Raw genomic sequence first — 27,788 nt, forward strand, 5'->3', positions numbered from 1 at the left:
GGAAGTAGTGGGCCCATCATACTGTGCATAGGGGAGCTGTGAAGCCTTCATACTGTATGGGGAGCTGTGAACTCATCATACTAGGAGAAATATGGGCCCACCATACTGTGTATAGGGGACCTGAAATATCAAGCACTTTTCACCTATTGTGTCCCCCCATTTCCTTGTAGATTGTAAGCTTGCAAGCAGGGATCTCACTCCTATTGTCACTGTTTAAATTGTCTTAACTTGTATTGAATTTATTGTCTGTACATGTCCCCGCTAAATTGTAAAGTGCTGCGGAATATGTTGGCGCTATATAAATAAAAATTATTATTATTATTAGATTTATTATTATACTGTGTATGGAGAATACTGTGTATTAAGTAAAGGGCAGCTGTACATGGGGGTCCTCAGGGGGGCATTATTAAATATTAAATAGGTATTATTGGGGCACACAGTATTGTGACACAGGACATTAATATATTCTAGGGTGCAATTTTACCATCTAGAGGGCATAAAGGGGCATTATACTTTGTAAGGAGCACAGTGGTAAGCATTTTTATGCCAGGCACTAAGAGGAGCAATGTTTTGTGCCAAACAGCAGATGTAGTAATAAAGAAACATAAGGCAGAAGTATTGTGGTTGGAGTAATATGAGGAGTTTGTGCAGGTGGAAATAAATGAGGACAGTACTGGAAATATGAGAAGTCAAATGTTTCTTTGTTGTTATATCTGCAGATGAGTCCTGGCTGGAAGAAGTTGTCTTGTCGGTCTTGGCAAAATGGAAAATAGGGGTAATATAAATGACTTCATAAGAAAGGACGTCAGCTGTAAGTCATTATCTGTAACTGTACTGTAATCTCTTTTGTGTTCTGCAGGAGTGATATCTGCCACTATATGGTCACTGAATGGCAGTAATATTAGTGTTGGTATTTGTATGGAGATTAGTTTTTAGTGACAGCATGGTCATCTACTTAGGTTCCCCTATACCCACAGTTAAGGTGCACCACCATAGTTGGAATCAGGGTTACCTGGTTAGGGACCCACAAAGATGTTTCACCCTCCTGGGTTTAACCCCTAGCTACGCTTCTTCCTCTAATGATAGTTAAATAATACTGTTGCACCATTCTACACAGCAAAGATAAAGTGTGAGCTGCAGGAAAGGAAACAAGAATTGACAGATTATTTTGCATGTTACCTAGGCCAGTGTAAAAATTGCAATAGTTTTGGAATAACACTTCCAATTTTCTTTTTTAAAAAAGGCATGATTTAAAAACATTTTTTTTAACTCTTGGTTTTGCTCACAACTCACGAGTCATATCTATATATTGCTGAAACAAGTTTCATGGCTAACAGTTTTTAAGTGTCCTGAATATATAATGGCCTTGATTGAAAATGCAAAAGGAACATATACAGTGGCCCCTTAAAAACTAGGAGTCAGATTTTATGTGCCCTAGAGACCATAACAGAGGTCCTAGCCAGAGGAGAACACCAGCAGCCAAAAAAATTCATTATGACAGCAGGAATCCTGCTACACAAAGCAATAGAGATAAAAATCCAATAGAGTTGAGCAAATCTTTTCAAAATTGAAATTCACTAAATTCATAGAACTTTAAAAAGTTTTAGATTCCCCTAAAAATTTAGCAAAATAAAATTTAGTACATGTGCCATACAGAGAGCTGCTTTTCCCAAACATACTGCAGCCACAATGTCTCAGGCATTGTTGTTTACTGCCCAATTGCTGTTGGCAAGAAGCCATCCAGTATGAATTTTGCTGCTTGATGGAGGTGAGCAACTTGTCCACTGTATGGCTTTTATCACTTATGCTCACAAGTTGTGAAAAAAGTAAGGATGGAAAGTGGGTTCAAAGCTGTACCTTATTTCTGTTGGGAATAGGGTCATGTTCTTTGAGAAGTGTGTGGAAAAGGTATAAGAGTATGTGGACATTTGGCGATGGATGCAGACCTAGCATCCAAACGTGGAGGCTTCACCAACTTTCCAATTTGCAGTGGTTAATTGCTGCCACTCAAAATATTAACCCAGCGACCCATAAAAGACACATAATGTACCTGTTCATAATTGCTGCTGCACGTTTGATTGAAAACAACACTGAGCATATGTGTGCTGAGCATGCTGTTATTCAAACTGCCAAGAAATGGTTATAACCATGCTTACTTTATAGTGAGCAGTGACTGTAATCGCTTCTTGTTCTGGCCATATGACTGGAAGCAAGCAAGTACAGGGAGAATATAAATTATTTTTTTTCCCTTTCAGTAAGGCAGCCAGGCAAGATTTTAACAATCTTCACCTGCAGATTAATCTTTCATCTGCAGGTAAATTACTTTTTTTGACATGACAGATTCCCTTTTATAAATATTGTGCTGACTTGCTGCTTTCTTGTGCACAAAGAATAAAAAGAAGTGTAGTTCAAAATGCAGCAGAACAGATGCCAGACACACTAAATCACTGTGTAATCATTTGCACTGGTAATGCTGCCATCTCTTCTCTCTCATTCTCTATCAATTGAATCTCTATATTATCAACACAAACAGCCTGTAGTATTTTACTAATATTTATTACATTTTCTCCATATTTTTATTGTTCTAATGTAACCTCCCATTACCAAGAATCACCCTAATATGGTTGCTGCTTTCCCTGCATTGAGTGGGGAGCACAGGAAAAAACATTTTGGGACATCTCAGGTATTAGGCTTGACTTTAGGTATATTCAGTCCTCTGAATCCGAATGTGTAATTCATTTTCTTTTTTTTGCAGCAGCTCTACTTTTTGAGATTATGTACGGTTGCCCGCAAGTGAATTTGGGATTGTACCCTCGATAGGGGTATTAATTATAGAAACAAAGATGGTTTGTAAGGTATGTGACAAATACTTGAATACATATTAATTAAATAAGCATTAAGGTATTAGTCAAATGCTTAATTGACCATCTGTGATTCTTTATGTATTCTGCATGTTTCACAGAAATATGTGGCAATGCAGTAGAGCATTTGGCAACCACAGTTACATATTTTCACTTCAAACTGAGTCAGTGTTCTCCTGGCTTTGAGAGTGAAAGGTTGATATTAGCTAGATGCTGTATGCTCCTTCCAAGAATGCTTAAAAATTCAGAGGTGTGGTGCTTACTGATTAAGACCATTCTTAAATGTATTTTTGATTTTATCTAATCATGATGACAGTGTTTAAATCATCCTGTTTCCTTTTTCTAAGTTTGTGGAGACTATACATTGAGGGAACAAAGAAAATCAATTTCTGATATTATTAAAAGGACATGCCTAAGCTATTTCAAAATAAAACTGGGGGACCAAGATAAGACATAGGCTCCACACATTGCATAGAAAAAGTTTATTGAATACCTTCTGCAATGGACAAATGGTATGAGGAGATCTCTGAAATGTGGCACACCCATCGTCTGGAGAGAACAGAGGAATCACTGTGATGATTGTTATATCTGTGTGGTTGACATAAATGGCATTAATGGATGTAATCAAAGTAAATTGATGTATCCTGACATAGCATTTGCAAAACAAACTGTTTTACAATCAGATAAAATAAGAGATCCATCATTCAATAAGCTTGAAGAGCTCCTTGAAGATGAATCTTGTTCACGTATAAACTGTAGTCATGACAGTGATTTTGAAAGAACCTCATCAGTGCCACAAGTTTTTAATAAGATGGAAGTCAATTAGCTTGTTAGAGAGCTAAATCTCCGAAAGAAATCAGCAGAATTGTTGACGTTCATTAACTCCCTTTACAGTCTGACAAAAGTATTTTCAGCACTTTAGCAACGATAATGGTGGCATATCTTGAGCGTTTGGCACATGTTTGATGAGAGGAGGGGTTTGCAGAGCTCAGAGGCGTGGCGTTCTTGTAAACAGTATTTTTTTCCTAACTTTATGTGTGCACATTGCGGCTAGCCAATAAGGGAGCAGGAAATATCCGCAATGTCCTGACACAACAGCTTGTGTCATTGGCTGCTGAAATCACATGTATCTCTCCATATAAAGAGTGGACATCTTCTTTTAGTGCCATTTTGACACTAACAGCACAGAGAGGCTGCTCCTGATGTTGGCACTGTTAGTAGTAAGACTTTAGCTAGTTAGCTAGGTGGTTGTATATCAGTCAGTTTGGGGTAGCTGTTAACGTGATTCACAATGCCATATCTCACCTTGTGCGGTGAAATTCAACAGTGTGCATAGCTAATGCACATTAAAAAGTACAATTTTTTTTGTTGCTCAATGTCAAACAGCCCACCGTATTCCACAACATAATTATTCTATTCCTAATGTCATACAGTAGGGTACATCTCACATTTGAATAGTTTGTAGCATCTAGAATGTTATAGAGGCCTTATCCATAGGCCACAAAAATTCTTCTGTTCCTAGTGTCATACTGTAGAGAAAATCTCACATTCGATTACTTTGTTGCATCTAGTGTGTTATAGAAGCCTGATACAGAGGCCACAAAAAAGCTTCTGTTCCTACTGTCATACAGTAGAGGACCAGACTTTCAAATGGTTTGTAGCATCTAGTGTGTTATAGAGGCCTGATCATAGGCCTCAAAAAATTCTTGTGTTCCTAACGTCATACAGTAGGGGACATCTGACTTTCAAATTGTTTGTAGCATATCTTCTTTCTCATACAGGCGTCAGTCGATATTTTGGCCAAAATATGCAAGCTCACAACTCACATCAAGTCCTATTACTAAACTAATAGCAAAGCCATAAAAGAGGACAAAAATACTCCAAAAAATAAAGAAAAGCAGAGAAAAGGGGTAGCAACACTTACCTGCTCTGCTATTAGTTTAGTGATAGGACTCGCAAGCGTGGGGACCCTTGACGTGGGTTGCAAGCTTGCATATTTTGGCCAAAATATCCACCAATACCTCACTATTTTTATGCATTTTGTGCACTATATTTTTCAGGGTGCAGCCAAGCACAGCATGTTTGGTCTTGTATATAGGGGTGTTCACACTGGGATGCATTGAGAGAGTGCTGGCCAGCCTGCCTAATCGATTAGTAGGGGCGTGACTAATAGGCTGAGAACCAGACTATATGCATTACCTTTGTGTGAACTGCACCCTGCACAGGCCTTTATTGTGCAAATGTATACTAAGCAGACAACCCCTCAATGAATGAGTAGGTAGTGAATGGCTGTCTATTCAGTATTTTGCACCTGTGTTGCCAACATCTTGCTATATGGGCTGGCTGCAGTCTGTAGTGCATTTGTTCAAAGACATGGGCAGGTAAGTGGTGCTGCCCTTTTTTCTGCTTTTTTTCATACGGGCCTCATCCACACTCAAAGAATTCTTTCTTCTGTGACTAACGCTATACAGCATGCCATATTTCATCTTGGAATTTACTGCCGCTGAAATTCAGCTGTTTATAGAGGTGGTGAAGAGTTTAAAATCTATTTTTTGTTGCCTATGCTGTGCTCCTACCAAACTATCTGAGCAACATGCCTGGGAAAAAGCGAGGCCATGGTGGAAGGGGAATTAGGTTTGGTGTTCAAGGTGTATATGGGGTGGGTGGTAAGGTTATTGAAAGCATAGTGAACCAACAAGGTCACATCTTATGCAAAGACATCTGACAACTTCAGTTACTGGATTGACTACTCCACTCCCTTTGTTTGGCAGACGCACAGCGGTACGCCTTGTTGATGAGGCCAAGAAAGAGCATGTGCTCGAGTGGATAGCAAGCACAGCTTCAAGTGGCCGCTCCTCCTCTTCCTCCACCTCAACATCACACCCAGAACAGTCCACAGAGATGGCACCCAAATTCCCCCTGCTTACTCCCGCATCCCAACTCTCCAACCGTATATCTGATTGTACAGAACCACAGATGGGAGAGTCTCAAGATATGTTCACACATTCTATGCAATGGCATCAGAAGTGTACTCAAAAGCTTCACAGAGTCAAGAGGAAAAAATCTGCACCAATGCCCAAATTTTTTTTTTAGCTTGGATCGAGGCAGGATGAAGTCAGGTCCGAGCAGCATCCTGACCCTCATCATGAGTCGTTTAACCCCTGATGGGGGAGGTGATCCTGATGACACTCAGATATCTGAGGCTCACGTGGACTGTACTCTGCTGTCAGGGCAGGAAGAGGAGGAGGGTGACTCCAAGGGCAAGGAATGTGATAGCACAGAGGATGATGATGATGAGGTGTTAGATCCCAGTTGGTGTGAACAAAGAGGCACACAGCTGAGTAGTTCATCTGAGGAGGAAGACGAGGAGGTAACATTGCGTTGTATGTAACAGACACGTAGTGAAGCAGCCACAACGAGCAATGCATCCTCAGCCACAACCATGGCTGTGACTAGCAGCATCTGCGGGTCTGCAGCTCGCAGGGGTGGCAATGGTTGCCTAGTCTGGGCCTTTTTGACACTGCAAAGGATGAGCCAACTCACATAATCTGCCAACTTTGCAAAAAAACTGAGTAGAGATAAAAAGTTCAATAATTTGACTGCTACATGTATGAACCTTCACTTCAATCAATATGCTTTACTCTGGGAATCAAACTGCGCAAAAATGTGGACCAGCAGACCGCAACAACCATCAGCCACGCCATCAATCGCATCTGCTGCCTCTTCCTCAACCTCTGTAACCGTGCCAACTATTGAGATGCAGGTCTTCAACTGCAGAACATAGGGTTCTTTACCCACTCCAGTCACACTGACTGAGAGCCTGCTGTCAGCTGTAATGGTAGCGGACATGCCTGCTCTTTTTGACTGATCTCAGAGAATGAGCACACCACAAATTTCTCAATACACCATAACATCTCCCTTAGCAGTTTGTCCAGTTCACCGTACTCCGCCCTCTCTCAGCACTGCAGCCAGCCCACACTACCACAGTTGTGGTCACATAAAAGAGTGTTTCCTCCTACACATGAGAAAGCTAAGAGGTTGAACTCCACCATCTCCAATCTGCTGGCCACAGAAATGCTGCCTTTCTGCGTGGTAGGTACAGTTGATTTACGAAAGCTGATGGCTGTTGCCATCGCTCAGTATCAAATGCTCAGTCGCCATTACTTTTCTAAGAAAGCTGTGCCTGCTCTACACCAGCATGTCGCTGACAACATCACCCATTCCTTGATAAAAGCTCTGTCTGCCAGGGTTCATTTCACCACAGACACTGCAAACATAGCTAAAGGGGTTACATCTCACTGACTGGACATTGGGTGACTCTGGTGGCTGTAGGGACAGGCACTGCTCCACATTTCTTAGAATCCTAAAAACTTGCAGGACAATCCTCTACATTTAACACTTACTCCACTACTTCTACCTCCTCTATCTCTTCTAGCTCCTCCCCCTGTGCTCTCAACCTCTGCCTTAATGAGACACACGTTCCAACAGTGCAGAGTGAATCCCTACCATTTCCGTACTACGTAGCCAGGGCTCAACTCAATCAGAAAGTGTTAAAATTGTTATTACTTGGAGATAGCAGTCATACATCTGAAGAGTTGTGGATGGATCTCCAGGCTGAGTTTGATCAATGGCTGTCTCTGCTGAAACTGCATCTAGGCAAGACCGTGTCTGATAACAGTGAAAACCTGGTGGATGCCATACAGCAAGGCAAGCTCATACTCGTGCCTTGCATGGCTCACATTCTCAACCTGGGGCTACAGTGGTTTATCCACCACTATCCTGGCCTGGGTGAGCTGATACAGAAATAACAAAAGCTGTGTGCTCCTTTCCGCCTCAGGTCATCGACTTGCATGGATACAGAGGTTTTTGTCCATGCCAGTTAACAGGTTAATATGCAATGTGCCGACACAGTGGAATTCCACTCTGCACATAGCCTGGGCCAAAGCAGTACAGATGTTGCGCATATCACGTTTACAGAGTGGGCACAGATTAAGGACCTCCGCACCCTTCTGCACAGTTTCGAATTGGCTACTAATATAGTTAGTGCTGACGCAACCATCAACAGCATCACAATTCTGGTCCTCTATATGCTGACGAAGAATTTGAGTAGCCTGCGGGAGGAGATGGTGGTCCCAGAAGATGAGGAGGTAGCAGAGGAGCATGCAGAGGGGATAACATTGTCTCTAAGTTTCAGACTGTCGTCACACAGGCGGGTACCAAAGGAGGTGTATTACTGCGATCAAGGGGGACTGGTGATAACAAACAGTCTGTTATCGAAGTTGCAAGATCTGAGGACCAAATGGAGAAGGAATAGTTTATGGGTGAGCAACTGTCAGATGAAGAGTATAATCCTCCCCTCTCTATTGTTAGAGGTTGGCAGAAAGGGATGGAGGAAACAAGTATCATTGTTACCCAGCCACCAACACAGCATGGGCTTGGACCTCATGGTAGAGCTCAACATATGAGTGCCTTCTTGCCGCACTATCTGCGACATGATCCCTGTATACTTATGATTAGGAATACTGTTAACTACTGGGTTGCCACTTTCCGACATATAGTCATATATTTCTTTATATTAAGACATATGACTTGTTATTTGCACACAGATGTGTGATAATGCCTGATAATAAGTCCTTATATTCCGGTGAACGTGTGCCCTATATGCGCACGCGCAATACTCACCCGGATCTCCATGGCAATATTGCCGTGGACCTGTGGATACCAGATGCTCACCGCACGTAGACGCATAGGCTCTCGGGTACTTCCGGGTTGGGCCGCATTGACTTCCGGGACCATTGGCATTGGCAGTACGCATGCGCAAGTCCGCGTATCCGATGCTGTTCAAATCTCCATGGCGTTTATATATTGTGCGGTGTGCATGCACACTGGTACCATGGGCGGTTTTCCGCCCGCACACACGCCGCATAATTACGCCATTGGAGATTGTATGACCTTAAGCTTTGGACGCAGATGCGCATGCGCCAATCAAAATCTGATGTCTAACTCCCTATATAAGCTGCAGCTACAACTAGACACCTTTGTTACCTCCCCTTTGAGAAAGCCATCGTGCGAAACGCGCGTCAGGGGTAGCGGGAAGGAAACACACAGACCGTGACCAACTATGGGTAAGTCTCCATTAGGTGGAGGCCATTGGCAATATTTATCTATGGGTATGTAGTATACGGAGAGGGCGGCGTTCCCTCTGTGACTTTTACCTCAGATTAAGCATATCGTATTATACCACTCTAGACTCACCCAGGTCAGACTCGGTAGTGTGCCCTATCTCTCAGTGTACTGGTTGTTCTTCCTCCTGTCCGCATGCTGGAATTTGCCATGCATTCTGTCATGCTGTTGTATTTTACTTACACAATATATATTTTTTGTATTTCTAAATAAAATTTACTTTTGTTTTATGCTATTGAGTATCTATATTCCTTTAATTCGCTAGTATCTGATGGGTTGCCACTTTGTTAGTTTCACATTATAAAATCAAATTTTGCCAGATGCTGCCCACCCTGGAAAGGGACTAGCAAATTCTGGAGTATCGAAACACACTTTTACACAACCTTTTCTCCAAGACATCAGTGAAGCGCATAGTTCAGATCGCAGCTCTAGACTTCCAACTTCCCACACGTCAATTTGTCAACACCAAAACATTAGCAGCAGCAGTAATGTAGGTGGAAGAAGCAATTTCTTTGAGTCCTTTGACACTTTTTTTTAGTCCAGCTCGTGCACCAGCATAACAGATTTCAAGTCTTCCACAAGGTGAATGAATGGAGAGGATGATGAAGGAGTATCTAGAACTGATTATCAATACCATCAGGGAGGGCTTGGGCCCTTTCACATTTTGGTCTTCCAAAATAGATGAGTGGCCTGTGCTCGTTTCACACGCCTTGGAGGTTTAATCGTGCCCGGTAGCCAGCATTTTCTCAGAATGTGTCTTCAGTGCTGCTGGTGGAATCTTGCCGGGTAAGCACTGACAACTGTCCCCTGAAAGTGTAGACCACCTGAATTTCATCAAGATGAACAAGTTATGGACATCCAAGGACTTTTGTACCCCAATCGCAGACTGTACAGACTAGGTGATATTGCATTTTATTTGTGGAAATGCGAACAGTCATGGTTGGTCTACATGTGCTGTGTTGGCTGTAGTGGAAAATGTCCCAATTATACTATTTCTACTCTTGTGAAATTTATGCCACTTCTGTGGCGTAAGGCCCTCATTTGCTTAAATGTGAAAATTCTTGGTTGGGTGTCCATTTGCTGGATTGGGTGTAGTGGAAGACCTGTCCATCCCTATTATACTATTTCTTCTGTAACAATATTGATGCCCCTTTTGTATTGTATGCCAATAATTTTTGGAAATGTGAACACTCCTGGTTGGGTTTCGATCTGCTGGATTTGGTGTAGTGGAAGACCTGTCGGTCCCTATTACACTATTTCTACTTTGGTGAAATTTATGCCACTTTGGTGGTGTCTGCCAATAATTTTTGGAAATGTGAATACTCCTGGTTGGGTCTTCATGTGTGTTGCCTGTAGCAGTAGGTCTCAGAGACCATCAAGCCTATAACTCCTTGGACTTAACTACCCGTGTTACTATCCTTACATTTTTCTGACAATGGCAGTCTACAAAACTGATATATGTGCCACTTGAGTGTGGCTCAGCATGAAAGCAGGTAGAGGTTTTGCATGTGGTATCAGGGCTCCCTGCAAAGGAAGCCTACACCGATTCCTCACTGACCTTATCTTACTGTGATGTTCAATTGAAAGCTGTAAATGCTGTCCCAGACCCTGAAAACACATGCCTGGCTGATTGCTGCAGTGCAATGCTGCAATTTATAATGTGGGTGAATTGAGGCCACTTTCTTGGTGTCCGTCCCTCATTTGATGTGTTTTGGTAGCATTTGGGGCTGTCATAAGGTGTTGTACATGCATTTGTTTTTCCCTTCCATTGACATGAATGGCATTCGGTTATGTTCAGCAAATATTTGTCAAATTAATAGGCGAATATTGCAAATTCGGCGAACATAATCCGAACCGAACATTGAAATATTTGCTGATCTCTAGTCATAAACAGAAGGAAGAGACAAACGCATAGTCAGGTAACATTCCGTGGTAAGAATAACAGGAGGATAGTGAATCAGGGCATAACGGTTAAACAGCCGGATAGTCAGAACGAGGTCCAAGGTCAGGCAGCAAAAGATCAACATAGAAAATGCAAGACACAGAGGAACAAGCTACATTTTGCTGAATGTTTATCGGCAGAGGTCTGGGAGAAACAGCTCAGTTAAGTAGCATGTCAATCACCTAGAATTATGTACACTTGGAATCAACCAGTTAATCCCAGTCTCAGATTGGACAGTCGAGTTATCAATCTATACAATGAGAGTTCAGCATGCCCCTGTACCAGACTGGATGACTGAGCCGTCAATCAAACCACCAACAGCTTCAGCACACCCCTGTACCAGATTTGATGGCTGAACTGTCAATAACTGTATCCCAGACACATTGAGGTTTGAAACTATGATAATCGCTATATTGCTCCTCCAGTGTAACCATTTCATTTGACGTGTGCAAATTTTCCTGCAATAGTAGTACTACAATTTTTTTCAGCAGTGAAATTTTATAGAAAAGGGGTAAGGGAAGAGAACCTCCAGCGATTAAATCAAAAAGGAAAGTAATCTTTTTGTAAAAAAATGAAAAACTTTTATTTGGTACAATAGTACATTAAAAAAGACATGTATCCTGGTCACCACAACCTGGGATAAACAACCAATTTGTTTCAGCTAAGAGCCTTAATCATGATATGTAACACCCTGGACTGAACAATTTTCTAATATACCGTATATACTCGAGTATAAGCCGATATTTTCAGCCCTTTTTTGGCTAAAAGTGCCCCTCTTATACTTGAGTCATTGTCCCAGGGGGTCAGCGGGGGCGGGGGAGCGGCAGGAGTGGCGGCTGTTACATCATACTCACCTGTTCCCAGTGCAGACTCTGCACATCCCTGCTTCTCTGATGGTCTCCGGCTCCCGCAGCTCTTCCTGTGTTCAGCAGTCATGTGGTACTGCTCACTAAAGTAATGAATATGGACGCTACTCCACTCCCATAGGTGTGGAGCACATATTCATTACTTTAATGAGAGGTACCATGTGACCGCTGAACACAGGAACAAGCTGCCAGCTCCAGAGACCATCGGGACCGCGCCAGGATGGGGTGAGTATGATGAGGGAGGGTGAGCCATGTGATATTCACCTGTCCCCGTTCCACCACCAGGCTCTGTCTTCCGTGTCCTCTGGCTGTGACGTTCCGGTCAGAGGATGCAATGACATGTATAGTGCATGCTCTCTGCCTGAACAGTCAGTGCAGAGACCTGGTAGACACAGCGGCGTGAGGCGGTGGAACAGGGACAGGTGAATATCACAAGTGTCGTGTCCGGAGCCAGCAGCGACTCCCTCACCTGGCCCCCATAGTGTGCCAGTGTCCCCACCTGCTCAGGACCCCGGCACCTCTCCCTCAGTGACGAGAGGTTAGTATGTCATTTTTTTTAATCGCAGCAGCAGCCTATGGGGCATACTATTCTATGGAGCATCTAATGGGGCCATCGACCTTTGTGCAGCATTATATGGGGCATAATATTCTATGGGGCATCTTATGGGGCCATCAACCTTTGTGCAGCATTATATTTGACATAATATACTATGGAGCATATTATGGGGCCATTGACCTTTGTGCAGCACAATATGGGGCATAGTATTCTATGGAGCATCTTATGGGGCCATCATTAATTTTTTATGCAGTATTATATGGGGCATATTTTAATATGGAGCATCTTATAGGGCCTATCATGAACTTTATGGAGCATTATATGGGGCTCCTGATTCAAGATGGATATTCAAAAACACTTAACCTACTGATGTCTCAATCAATTTTACTTTTACTGGTATCTATTTTTATTTTTGAAATTTACCAGTAGCTGCTGCATTTCCCACCCTAGGCTTATACTCGAGTCAATACATTTTCCCAGTTTTTTTCTGGCAAAATTAGGGGTCTCAGCTTATGCTCGGGTCGGCTTATACTCAAGTTTATATGGTAGGTGACAAGTTAGTACTGCACAGGTGTGAGCTAATGAAGATAACAAAACACCTGAAAAATTAACTCAGTAAAGTACCACATAAATTTAACACATGAAGTTGGATGAAAATTGACACATACACTCACCGGCCACTTTATTAGGTACACCATGCTAGTAACGGGTTGGACCCCCTTTTGCCTTCAGAACTGCCTCAATTCTTCGTGGCATAGATTCAACAAGGTGCTGGAAGCATTCCTCAGAGATTTTGGTCCATATTGACATGATGGCATCACACAGTTGCCGCAGATTTGTCGGCTGCACATCCCAAAGATGCTCCATACAAGGCAGGATGGATCCATGCTTTCATGTTGTTTACGCCAAATTCTGACCCTACCATCCGAATGTCGCAGCAGAAATCGAGACTCATCAGACCAAGCAACGATTTTCCAATCTTCTACTGTCCAATTTCGATGAGCTTGTACAAATTGTAGCCTCAGTTTCCTGTTCTTAGCTGAAAGGAGTGGTACCCGGTGTGGTCTTCTGCTGCTGTAGCCCATCTGCCTCAAAGTTCGACCCACTGTGCGTTCAGAGATGCTCTTAGGCCTACCTTGGTTGTAACGGGTGGCGATTTGAGTCACTGTTGCCTTTCTATCAGCTCGAACCAGTCTGCCCATTCTCCTCTGACCTCTGGCATCAACAAGGCATTTCCGCCCACAGAACTGCCGCTCACTGGATTTTTTTTCTTTTTCGGACCATTCACTTTAAACCCTAGAGATGGTTGTGCGTGAAAATCCCAGTAGATCAGCAGTTTCTGAAATACTCAGACCAGCCCTTCTGGCACCAACAACCATGCCACGTTCAAAGGCACTCAAATCACCTTTCTTCCCCATACTGATGCTCGGTTTGAACTGCAGGAGATTGTCTTGACCATGTCTACATGCCTAAATGCACTGAGTTGCCGCCATGTGATTGGCTGATTAGAAATTAAGTGTTAACAAGAAGTTGGACAGGTGTACCTAATAAAGTGGCCGGTGAGTGTATATCATACATAAATATGCAAAAGTGATTTTTTGTAAATTTGGTTACGATTACGATCGGCAAAAACAATATTCGCTGAACACAGCCAAACGTCATTGGAGTCAATGGGAGTAGAAATTACCGAATATGTTCGGAACCGATCATAAAACATAAATTCAGCATGAATAGGATACCAATGTGGCACAAATATGGCAAAATCAGATTCGGCAACCAATTCTGAAAATATTCACTCAAATCTACACATAATCCTCACCATGATCTTCCTTCCTCCCACCACGCTGAGTGCCCGGAAACAAGTGATCCCACACTTCAACACTCCAAAAAGCTGTTCAGATTTCCATTTGTAGATTCTGGCTTGTTGCTCTGCTCATTTCAAGAGGGACATTAGGGGATTGCATGTAGCGATGCCCAATTACTGTACTTGAACAGCTACGCTCACAAGAAGGCGATAGTGGGAAAATGAAATTACTGTCACAAGAGCTGGATGATGGTGAGACACAATTGCCAACAAGTGCTGTTGTTACATTAGCAAGTTAAGAGGAGTACCAGGGTGCAGTAGGGGGAGACGAAATGTTGGACGATGAAGTCACTGAACCAACCTGGGAAGGTGACATGCAGAGTAAGAACAGCAGCACATAGATGGAGGGCTCCGTACCACAACTGGTAGAAAGAGACAGTGCAGTTGCCAGAGACACAAGGTGGGAAACTTTTCTCCAGAGAGCCAACACGGTTGAAGTTGCCAAGCCAAGGGTTAGGTGTTCCCAAGACTGGCACTTTTTTAAAAGACAGTCCAGGTAATTCAAATAGATTCTATTGTCTAATAACATCGCTCTTTCCTGCAATTCATTTACGGTGAGATGTGGCAGCAGGTATAGTGTATGACAGGCACCTAGTCAGGGATTATTGCCTTATAAATTCTAAGCCTTGCTGCTGCTTTTTTCCATGGACATATTGACCGATTCATGTTTTTCACGATGTTCTGTACCCAGAAATTCATCAAAACATTAACAATTAACTGATTCAATGTGTCAGTTTCTCTCTAGCATCAGTATGTAAGAGGAAGAGATGGGACAGTTTTTGCTACTGGAGCTAGAATTACCACTTCTGAACTCTAGAGTGCTTTGTTCCCATCTATTTCTGGGTGCTTGTTTTATTATGTTTGGGGTCATTGCCTCACTCGAACATCCATCACTTAGGATGCAAACCCAGCTTTCAGACCCCAGGCACTACCTTGCAACCCAAAATTCTAAGGGAATCTTCACATTTCATGATGCCTTGCACAAAACCCCAAAATGTTTTTTAACCTCCAGGATATTTCACTGCAACTACTGTGTTGTTTTGTTTCTAGGACTCACTCTATTTACAGCAAACAATAGAATGATGTGCTTTACCAAAAACTCTATCTTAGTCTCATCTGTCCACAAGATGCCTGCTGGCCCTCTAAAAATAGTGGAGGCTGCCTGCCATCCCTCTACAAAATTCCAAACGTTGCCTGCTCTTCCTGCAAGTTTGAACCTTTACAGTATTTATATGAAAAAGAAAATTTACCTACCTCAGATTGATAAACTATACTGCAGTAGCAATATACGTCTGTTGTGAACTATACTTCTTGGCTCCCTCTTGTGGTCACTAGTGATTTGGCACTTGGATTGTCTTTTACCAGGTTGGTACTCACCTGCTTCGTTAGGCCTGGGTTGTTGCTATTTAAACTTCCTGGATTCTCAGTCCAGTGCCTGGCATCGTTGTAATCAGTTCATTTCTGTTTGCTCCTGTCTTCAGGTCCTGGTTCTTTGCAAGATAAGCTAAGTCCTGCTTTCTTATTTTTTGTTATTTTGCTTTGTTCATATTTTTGTCCAGCTTGTACAATATGTGATTCCTGATATTGCTGGAAGCTCTAGGGGGCTGATATTCTCCCCCCTCACCGTTAGTCGGTTTGGGGGTTCTTGGATATTCAGCATGGATATTTTGCAGGGCTTTTTGCTGACCATATAAGTCATCTTACTATTTTCTGCTTTTAGTCAGTGGGCCTCTCTTTGCTAAAATCTAGTTCATTCTTACGTTTGTCTTTTCTTCTTACCTCACCGTTATTATTTGTTGGGGGCTTGTATTACTTTGGGGTATTTTCTCTGGAGGCAAGAGAGGTCTTATTTTCCCTGATAGGGTTAGTTAGTTCTCCGGCTGGCGCGAGACGTCTAGGATCAACGTAGGCACGTTCCCCGGCTACTGTTAGTGTTTGTGCTAGGATCAGGTATATGGTCAGCCTAGTTACCACATCCCTATGAGCTGGTATTTATGTTTGCAGACTTTTGCTGTAATCTCTGAGATCCTTGCCATTGGGATCATAACAGTATGCCAGGCCATGAATAGTTAATGCATTGCAGAAGTGGGATTAAAAGAAAAGGAGTTCTGAGTTTTTTTCTCCTCTTTCTTCCTTCCCCTTTTTCTCAGAGTGGCTGTAAGCTTTGCTGCAGACATGAATGTTCAGACCTTGATTACTAGTGTGGATCAGCTTGCTGCACGAGTGCAGAGCATTCAGGATTTTGTTGTTAGCAGTCCTATGTCTGAGCCTAAGATACCTATTCCTGAGCTGTGCTCTGGAGATCGATTTAAATTTAGGAATTTTAGGAATAATTGTAAATTGTTTCTATCTTTGAAACCTCGTTCGTCTGGAGATTCAGCTCAGCAAGTTAAAATTGTTATCTCCTTTTTGCGTGGCGACCCTCAGGATTGGGCTTTCTCGTTAGCGCCAGGAGATCCAGCATTGGCGGATGTCGATGCGTTTTTTCTGGCGCTCGGATTGCTTTATGAGGAGCCTAATCTTGAAATTCAGGCAGAAAAAGCTCTACTGGCTATCTCTCAGGGCCAGGATGAAGCCGAAGTGTATTGCCAAAAATTTCGGAAATGGTCCGTGCTTACTCAATGGAATGAATGTGCTCTCGCCGCAAATTTCAGAAATGGCATTTCTGAAGCCATTAAGAATGTGATGGTGGGTTTCACAATTCCTACAAGTCTGAATGATTCTATGGCGCTGGTTATTCAGATTGATCGGCGTTTGCGGGAGCGCAAATCCGCTAATCCTCTGGTGGTGTTGTCTGAACAGACACCTGTTTCAATGCAATGTGATAGAAACCCCGATCCAGCAATGCAATGTGATAGAATCCTGACTAGAACCGAACGACAAAATCATAGACGACAGAATGGGCTGTTTTTACTGTGGTGATTCTACACATGTTATATCAGCATGCTCTAAACGCCTAACCAAGGTTGTCAGTCCTGTCTCCATTGGTAATTTGCAGCCTAAATTTATTTTGTCTGTGACTTTAATTTGTTCATTGTCTTCCTACCCTGTTATGGTGTTTGTGGATTCAGGTGCTGCCCTGAGTCTTATGGACTTGTCGTTTGCCAAGCGCTGCGGTTTTGTCCTGGAGCCTTTAAAAATTCCTATTCCTCTCAGAGGAATTGATGCTACGCCACTGGCGGAAAATAAACCGCAGTTTTGGACACAAGTGACCATGTGCATGACTTCTGAACATCGGGAGGTGATTCGTTTTCTTGTTCTGCATAAAATGAGTGATTTGGTCGTGTTAGGTCTGCCATGGTTACAGACCAATAATCCTGTTTTGGATTGGAAGGCTATGTCTGTGTCGAGTTGGGGTTGTCAGGGAATTCATTGCGATTCTCCGCCGGTGTCTATTGCTACTTCTACTCCTTCAGAGGTTCCTGAGTATTTGTGTGACTATCAGGATGTATTCAGTGAGTCCAGGTCCAGTGATCTTCCTCCTCATAGGGACTGTGACTGTGCTATAGATTTGATTCCTGGCAGTAAATTTCCTAAGGGACGATTATTTAATTTGTCTGTACCCGAGCATGCCGCGATGCGTTCTTATGTCAAGGAGTCTTTGGAGAAGGGGCATATTCGTCCATCCTCTTGGTGCGGGATTCTTTTTTGTGGCCAGGAAGGACGGGTCTTTGAGACCTTGTATAGACTATCGGCTTCTGAATAAAATCACTGTTAAGTTTCAGTATCCTTTGCCACTATTGTCAGACTTGTTTGCTCGGATTAAGGGTGCCAAGTGGTTCACCAAGATAGATCTTCGTGGTGCGTACAACCTTGTGCGCATTAGGCAGGGAGATGAATGGAAAACTGCATTCAATAAGCCCGAAGGTCATTTTGAATACTTGGTGATGCCCTTTGGGCTCTCTAATGCTCCTTCAGTGTTTCAGTCCTTTATGCATGATATCTTCCGGAAGTATCTGGATAAATTTATGATTGTTTATCTGGATGATATTCTGGTTTTCTCGGATGATTGGGATTCTCATGTAAAGCAGGTCAGGATGGTGTTTCAGGTTTTGCGTGATAATGCTTTGTTTGTGAAGGGCTCAAAGTGTCTCTTTGGAGTGCAGAAGGTTTCCTTTTTGGGTTTTAGTTTCTCCCCTTCTGCTGTGGAGATGGACCCAGTCAAGGTCCGAGCTATTCATGATTGGACTCAGCCCACATCTGTTAAGAGTCTTCAGAAGTTCTTGGGGTTTGCTAATTTCTACCGTCGCTTTATCGCTAATTTTTCTAGCGTTGTTAAACCTTTGACGGATATGACCAAGAAAGGTTCTGATGTGGCTAATTGGGCCCCTGCAGCCGTGGAGGCCTTCCAGGAGCTGAAGCGCCGGTTTACTTCGGCGCTTGTTTTGTGCCAGCCTGATGTCTCACTTCCCTTTCAGGTTGAAGTGGATGCTTCTGAGATCGGTGCTGGGGCTGTTTTGTCGCAGAGAGGCTCTGGTTGCTCTGTGATGAGACCATGTGCCTTTTTCTCTAGGAAGTTTTCGCCTGCTGAGCGGAACTATGATGTTGGTAATCGGGAGTTGTTGGCCATGAAGTGGGCATTTGAGGAGTGGCGTCATTGGCTCGAGGGTGCTAAGCATCGTGTGGTGGTCTTGACTGATCACAAAAATCTGATGTATCTCGAGTCTGCTAAGCGCCTGAATCCTAGACAGGCTCGTTGGTCATTGTTTTTCTCTCGTTTTGACTTTGTGGTCTCGTACCTGCCTGGTTCGAAGAATGTTAAGGCTTATGCTCTTTCTAGGAGCTTTGTGCCTGACTCTCCTGGAGTCTCGGAGCCAGCTGGTATTCTTAAAGAGGGAGTAATCGTGTCGGCCATATCTCCTGATTTGCGACGTGTGTTGCAGAGATTTCAGGCTGGTAGACCTGACTCTTGTCCACCCGACAGACTGTTTGTTCCTGATAAATGGATCAGCAAAGTCATTTCCAAGGTTCATTCCTCGGTGTTGGCAGGGCATCCGGGAATTTTTGGTACCCGAGATTTGGTGGCTAGGTCCTTTTGGTGGCCTTCCTTGTCACGGGATGTGCGGTCATTTGTGCAGTCCTGTGGGACTTGTGCTCGGGCTAAGCCTTGTTGTTCTCGTGCTAGCGGGTTGCTTCTGCCCTTGCCCATCCCGAAGAGGCCTTGGACACACATTTCCATGGATTTCATTTCTGATCTTCCGGTGTCTCAGGGAATGTCTGTCATCTGGGTGGTGTGTGATCGTTTTTCCAAGATGGTCCATTTGGTACCCTTGCCTAAGTTGCCTTCCTCTTCCGATCTGGTTCCTTTGTTTTTTCAGAATGTGGTTCGTTTACACGGCATTCCGGAGAATATCGTGTCCGACAGAGGGTCCCAGTTTGTGTCCAGATTCTGGCGATCTTTTTGTGCTAGAATGGGCATTGATTTGTCGTTTTCATCTGCCTTTCATCCTCAGACTAATGGTCAAACGGAGCGAACTAATCAGACACTGGAGGCTTATTTGAGATGTTTTGTTTCTGCGGACCTGGATGATTGGGTGACCTTCTTGCCATTGGCGGAGTTTGCCCTTAATAATCGGGCTAGTTCCGCTACTTTGGTTTCGCCATTCTTCTGCAACTCTGGTTTTCATCCTCGTTTCTCCTCGGGTCATGTTGAGTCTTCTGACTGTCCTGGGGTGGATTCCGTGGTGGATAGGTTGCAGTGGATTTGGAATCATGTGGTGGACAAGTTGAAGTTGTCACAGGAGAAGGCTCAGCGTTTTGCCAACCACCGCCGCGGTGTGGGCCCCCGACTTCGTGTTGGGGATTTGGTTTGGTTGTCTTCTCGGTATGTCCCTCTGAAGGTTTCCTCTCCTAAGTTTAAGCCTCGCTTTATTGGTCCTTATAAAATTTTGGAATTTCTTAACCCGGTTTCTTTTCGTTTGGATCTTCCGGTGTCGTTTGCCATTCACAACGTGTTCCATAGGTCTTTGTTGCGGCGGTACGTTGTGCCTGTGGTTCCTGCTGTTGAGCCTCCTGCTCCGGTGTTGGTTGAGGGCGAGTTGGAGTTTGTGGTAGAGAAGATCTTGGATTCTCGTCTCTCTAGACGGAGGCTTCAGTATTTGGTCAAATGGAAGGGCTATGGTCAGGAGGATAATTCCTGGGTGGCCGCCTCTGATGTTCATGCGGCCGATTTGGTTCGTGCCTTCCACACTGCTCATCCTGGTCGCCCTGGTGGTCTTGGTGAGGGTTCGGTGACCCCTCCTTAAAGGGGGGGTACTGTTGTGAACTATACTTCTTGGCTCCCTCTTGTGGTCACTAGTGATTTGGCACTTGGATTGTCTTTTACCAGGTTGGTACTCACCTGCTTCGTTAGGCCTGGGGTGTTGCTATTTAAACTTCCTGGATTCTCAGTCCAGTGCCTGGCATTGTTGTAATCAGTTCATTTCTGTTTGCTCCTGTCTTCAGGTCCTGGTTCTTTGCAAGATAAGCTAAGTCCTGCTTTCTTATTTTTTGTTATTTTGCTTTGTTCATATTTTTGTCCAGCTTGTACAATATGTGATTCCTGATATTGCTGGAAGCTCTAGGGGGCTGATATTCTCCCCCCTCACCGTTAGTCGGTTTGGGGGTTCTTGGATATTCAGCATGGATATTTTGCAGGGTTTTTTGCTGACCATATAAGTCATCTTACTATTTTCTGCTATTAGTCAGTGGGCCTCTCTTTGCTAAAATCTAGTTCATTCTTACGTTTGTCTTTTCTTCTTACCTCACCGTTATTATTTGTTGGGGGCTTGTATTACTTTGGGGTATTTTCTCTGGAGGCAAGAGAGGTCTTATTTTCCCTGATAGGGTTAGTTAGTTCTCCGGCTGGCGCGAGACGTCTAGGATCAACGTAGGCACGTTCCCCGGCTACTGTTAGTGTTTGTGCTAGGATCAGGTATATGGTCAGCCTAGTTACCACGTCCCTATGAGCTGGTATTTATGTTTGCAGACTTTTGCTGTAATCTCTGAGATCCTTGCCATTGGGATCATAACAGTATGCCAGGCCATGAATAGTTAATGCATTGCAGAAGTGGGATTAAAAGAAAAGGAGTTCTGAGTTTTTTTTTCTCCTCTTTCTTCCTTCCCCTTTTTCTCAGAGTGGCTGTAAGCTTTGCTGCAGACATGAATGTTCAGACCTTGATTACTAGTGTGGATCAGCTTGCTGCACGAGTGCAGAGCATTCAGAATTTTGTTGTTAGCAGTCCTATGTCTGAGCCTAAGATACCTATTCCTGAGCTGTGCTCTGGAGATCGATTTAAATTTAGGAATTTTAGGAATAATTGTAAATTGTTTCTATCTTTGAAACCTCGTTCGTCTGGAGATTCAGCTCAGCAAGTTAAAATTGTTATCTCCTTTTTGCGTGGCGACCCTCAGGATTGGGCTTTCTCGTTAGCGCCAGGAGATCCAGCATTGGCGGATGTCGATGCGTTTTTTCTGGCGCTCGGATTGCTTTATGAGGAGCCTAATCTTGAAATTCAGGCAGAAAAAGCTCTACTGGCTATCTCTCAGGGCCAGGATGAAGCCGAAGTGTATTGCCAAAAATTTCGGAAATGGTCCGTGCTTACTCAATGGAATGAATGTGCTCTGGCCGCAAATTTCAGAAATGGCCTTTCTGAAGCCATTAAGAATGTGATGGTGAGTTTCACAATTCCTACAAGTCTGAATGATTCTATGGCGCTGGTTATTCAGATTGATCAGCGTTTGCGGGAGCGCAAATCCGCTAATCCTCTGGCGGTGTTGTCTGAACAGACACCTGTTTCAATGCAATGTGATAGAAACCCCGATCCAGCAATGCAATGTGATAGAATCCTGACTAGAACCGAACGACAAAATCATAGACGACAGAATGGGCTGTTTTTACTGTGGTGATTCTACACATGTTATATCAGCATGCTCTAAACGCCTAACCAAGGTTGTCAGTCCTGTCTCCATTGGTAATTTGCAGCCTAAATTTATTTTGTCTGTGACTTATTTGTGTGACTATCAGGATGTATTCAGTGAGTCCAGGTCCAGTGATCTTCCTCCTCATAGGGACTGTGACTGCGCTATAGATTTGATTCCTGGCAGTAAATTTCCTAAGGGACGATTATTTAATTTGTCTGTACCCGAGCATGCCGCGATGCGTTCTTATGTCAAGGAGTCTTTGGAGAAGGGGCATATTCGTCCATCCTCTTGGTGCGGGATTCTTTTTTGTGGCCAGGAAGGACGGGTCTTTGAGACCTTGTATAGACTATCGGCTTCTGAATAAAATCACTGTTAAGTTTCAGTATCCTTTGCCACTATTGTCAGACTTGTTTGCTCGGATTAAGGGTGCCAAGTGGTTCACCAAGATAGATCTTCGTGGTGCGTACAACCTTGTGCGCATTAGGCAGGGAGATGAATGGAAAACTGCATTCAATAAGCCCGAAGGTCATTTTGAATACTTGGTGATGCCCTTTGGGCTCTCTAATGCTCCTTCAGTGTTTCAGTCCTTTATGCATGATATCTTCCGGAAGTATCTGGATAAATTTATGATTGTTTATCTGGATGATATTCTGGTTTTCTCGGATGATTGGGATTCTCATGTAAAGCAGGTCAGGATGGTGTTTCAGGTTTTGCGTGATAATGCTTTGTTTGTGAAGGGCTCAAAGTGTCTCTTTGGAGTGCAGAAGGTTTCCTTTTTGGGTTTTAGTTTCTCCCCTTCTGCTGTGGAGATGGACCCAGTCAAGGTCCGAGCTATTCATGATTGGACTCAGCCCACGTCTGTTAAGAGTCTTCAGAAGTTCTTGGGGTTTGCTAATTTCTACCGTCGCTTTATCGCTAATTTTTCTAGCGTTGTTAAACCTTTGACGGATATGACCAAGAAAGGTTCTGATGTGGCTAATTGGGCCCCTGCAGCCGTGGAGGCCTTCCAGGAGCTGAAGCGCCGGTTTACTTCGGCGCCTGTTTTGTGCCAGCCTGATGTCTCACTTCCCTTTCAGGTTGAAGTGGATGCTTCTGAGATCGGTGCTGGGGCTGTTTTGTCGCAGAGAGGCTCTGGTTGCTCTGTGATGAGACCATGTGCCTTTTTCTCTAGGAAGTTTTCGCCTGCTGAGCGGAACTATGATGTTGGTAATCGGGAGTTGTTGGCCATGAAGTGGGCATTTGAGGAGTGGCGTCATTGGCTCGAGGGTGCTAAGCATCGTGTGGTGGTCTTGACTGATCACAAAAATCTGATGTATCTCGAGTCTGCTAAGCGCCTGAATCCTAGACAGGCTCGTTGGTCATTGTTTTTCTCTCGTTTTGACTTTGTGGTCTCGTACCTGCCTGGTTCGAAGAATGTTAAGGCTTATGCTCTTTCTAGGAGCTTTGTGCCTGACTCTCCTGGAGTCTCGGAGCCAGCTGGTATTCTTAAAGAGGGAGTAATCGTGTCGGCCATATCTCCTGATTTGCGACGTGTGTTGCAGAGATTTCAGGCTGGTAGACCTGACTCTTGTCCACCCGACAGACTGTTTGTTCCTGATAAATGGATCAGCAAAGTCATTTCCAAGGTTCATTCCTCGGTGTTGGCAGGGCATCCGGGAATTTTTGGTACCCGAGATTTGGTGGCTAGGTCCTTTTGGTGGCCTTCCTTGTCACGGGATGTGCGGTCATTTGTGCAGTCCTGTGGGACTTGTGCTCGGGCTAAGCCTTGTTGTTCTCGTGCTAGCGGGTTGCTTCTGCCCTTGCCCATCCCGAAGAGGCCTTGGACACACATTTCCATGGATTTCATTTCTGATCTTCCGGTGTCTCAGGGAATGTCTGTCATCTGGGTGGTGTGTGATCGTTTTTCCAAGATGGTCCATTTGGTACCCTTGCCTAAGTTGCCTTCCTCTTCCGATCTGGTTCCTTTGTTTTTTCAGAATGTGGTTCGTTTACACGGCATTCCGGAGAATATCGTGTCCGACAGAGGGTCCCAGTTTGTGTCCAGATTCTGGCGATCTTTTTGTGCTAGAATGGGCATTGATTTGTCGTTTTCATCTGCCTTTCATCCTCAGACTAATGGTCAAACGGAGCGAACTAATCAGACACTGGAGGCTTATTTGAGATGTTTTGTTTCTGCGGACCTGGATGATTGGGTGACCTTCTTGTCATTGGCGGAGTTTGCCCTTAATAATCGGGCTAGTTCCGCTACTTTGGTTTCGCCATTCTTCTGCAACTCTGGTTTTCATCCTCGTTTCTCCTCGGGTCATGTTGAGTCTTCTGACTGTCCTGGGGTGGATTCCGTGGTGGATAGGTTGCAGCGGATTTGGAATCATGTGGTGGACAACTTGAAGTTGTCACAGGAGAAGGCTCAGCGTTTTGCCAACCGCCGCCGCGGTGTGGGCCCCCGACTTCGTGTTGGGGATTTGGTTTGGTTGTCTTCTCGGTATGTCCCTCTGAAGGTTTCCTCTCCTAAGTTTAAGCCTCGCTTTATTGGTCCTTATAAAATTTTGGAATTTCTTAACCCGGTTTCTTTTCGTTTGGATCTTCCGGTGTCGTTTGCCATTCACAACGTGTTCCATAGGTCTTTGTTGCGGCGGTACGTTGTGCCTGTGGTTCCTGCTGTTGAGCCTCCTGCTCCGGTGTTGGTTGAGGGCGAGTTGGAGTTTGTGGTAGAGAAGATCTTGGATTCTCGTCTCTCTAGACGGAGGCTTCAGTATTTGGTCAAATGGAAGGGCTATGGTCAGGAGGATAATTCCTGGGTGGCCGCCTCTGATGTTCATGCGGCCGATTTGGTTCGTGCCTTCCACACTGCTCATCCTGGTCGCCCTGGTGGTCTTGGTGAGGGTTCGGTGACCCCTCCTTAAAGGGGGGGTACTGTTGTGAACTATACTTCTTGGCTCCCTCTTGTGGTCACTAGTGATTTGGCACTTGGATTGTCTTTTACCAGGTTGGTACTCACCTGCTTCGTTAGGCCTGGGGTGTTGCTATTTAAACTTCCTGGATTCTCAGTCCAGTGCCTGGCATCGTTGTAATCAGTTCATTTCTGTTTGCTCCTGTCTTCAGGTCCTGGTTCTTTGCAAGATAAGCTAAGTCCTGCTTTCTTATTTTTTGTTATTTTGCTTTGTTCATATTTTTGTCCAGCTTGTACAATATGTGATTCCTGATATTGCTGGAAGCTCTAGGGGGCTGATATTCTCCCCCCTCACCGTTAGTCGGTTTGGGGGTTCTTGGATATTCAGCATGGATATTTTGCAGGGTTTTTTGCTGACCATATAAGTCATCTTACTATTTTCTGCTATTAGTCAGTGGGCCTCTCTTTGCTAAAATCTAGTTCATTCTTACGTTTGTCTTTTCTTCTTACCTCACCGTTATTATTTGTTGGGGGCTTGTATTACTTTGGGGTCTTTTCTCTGGAGGCAAGAGAGGTCTTATTTTTCCTGATAGGGTTAGTTAGTTCTCCGGCTGGCGCGAGACGTCTAGGATCAACGTAGGCACGTTCCCCGGCTACTGTTAGTGTTTGTGCTAGGATCAGGTATATGGTCAGCCTAGTTACCACGTCCCTATGAGCTGGTATTTATGTTTGCAGACTTTTGCTGTAATCTCTGAGATCCTTGCCATTGGGATCATAACATACGTCTAGGCAAAGCATAGCTGTCTGCTTGCCCTCCAAAAATGCTTAGTAAGGGCTGGTTGCTGGCTAAATGACATGGAAGTTAGAATCTAAGCAAGGTGGATTAACCAGCACTATTGTATGGACTTGATACTTTATGTTTTACCTTCTGCCAGACAAAGGCTGCATTTATGTTTTCTTGCTACAATGGTTTATGAGTATTGCAATAAAACGGGCGGACTTTAAATAGATTCGGTTCCTATGTGTACTTCTTTAAGAAGCCAAGTGAGTCGACCAACAACAATATACAAAGGGAATATCACATCTCATTAACAGAGCTAATGGAAGAAAAAGAAGGGCACATGGGCAGATTTAGAATCAGCAACAAAAACTGACCTAAAAACAGGTTAAATATCTCAGGCATCAAACCCTCCAGATTGGCTGCGATTTATCATATTATGTGATAGCTGCAATACCATATGGGGGCTCATTTATTTAAACCTGAAGCCATGTGAGTCCTCTCTGGATATGGAAATCTTCTGGTCTGTGAAATTATTTTAGAGATGTAATTGCTTGAAATGGCAAGGTCCAATTACCCCACTCATCAGTAAAATCCAGTAAATCTTTACATCTCTTGTTTAACACTGCTGTGCATGATCCATTGCTTTGATTTGGGTAGTGTAAAATTATAAGGTCTTTTAAGATATTTGCACTACACTTTATGCCCAAAGGGAATTTTTTCTTTACATTACTACTGTTCTTTGGTTTAGAAGCATAACCTTTATAATCAAGTCTAAAAAAAGTCATGTTTCTGTTATATAATTTATGACTGTCTTTCTATCTATGTACGTGTAAAATGCTTTTCTCTAGTGATTACTTTTTCTTTTTTTAAAAAGTTTCTGTGTTTTGGAATTTATCTGCTCAGTTTCACACCAATTACATACTTTGTCAGATACTGTTTCTTGGCTATGTTACAGTGTCTCAGTAGACTATTGAGATTTAATGTGAACTTCTACCTTTTCTCATTCTTGCCATGAACAAAATTAATAGAAATGATTAAATGATTAAGTCACCTCCAGGGATCAAATAGCCAAACTTTGACTATGATATGGTTTAACTTGATAGTTGAACTACAAGAAGTTAACATGTAAATCCTGGCATGATACAGCCACATAAATGTATCTTAAAGCTGTCCATACACATTAGATGGATGTTGGACAAAAGATGCTTCTGCTGATCATTTGGCCAACAGCCATCTCAACCAACTTTCCCACACAAACGTACGCTCATTTAATTGAGTGCTAGTGCATTTTCTATAAGAAAGTCATGTACTTCTTCACGAGAACAATGCAATTGTCAGTATAAAATCAGACATCTCTCCCAATCATCAGTTGCACGGTGCTCCTATACACATTAGAGCATTGGTCTATAACATCTATATTGGCAGTTTCAGACATTAGTCTAATATGTATGGCCTTAAGTCTCATATATTATACCTCAGTATAGGTGCAAGATCTTCATTTTGTTTCACTGCTGGTCTAGTTATTTGTAGATCATAGTTGTTCCATCTTGCTTTAATGGATATTATTTCCCCATTAAATCACTTCCTGGTGAACCTGTATTAGATGTGTGTTTATTCTCAGCAGAAAATTGAAAAAGCAGAATTGTAGGAGAGGCAGAGGGCAGCTGGAAACAATGGTGAGAGGTAGTGTATCTCCGATGACCTTAGATGAATGTAGACACTGAAGCTAAGCTGTAGTCACAGTTCACAATTCTGCCCCCTTGTAAAATGGCAATGAAGCAGTAAAAAGTGAGGAAAATACATATCAAGTAAGCATGATCTGCAAGTGCTAATTTTCATATAATTTTTTAGCTTCAACTAATGATAGTTGTTTTAGGTGATAAATGCAACATTTCTCTATTGTTACATTATACTATTAATTAAAATGAATAGCACAGGTCAAC

Source organism: Ranitomeya variabilis, chromosome 1, assembly GCF_051348905.1.
Source record: "Ranitomeya variabilis isolate aRanVar5 chromosome 1, aRanVar5.hap1, whole genome shotgun sequence".
NCBI lineage: Eukaryota > Metazoa > Chordata > Amphibia > Anura > Dendrobatidae > Ranitomeya > Ranitomeya variabilis.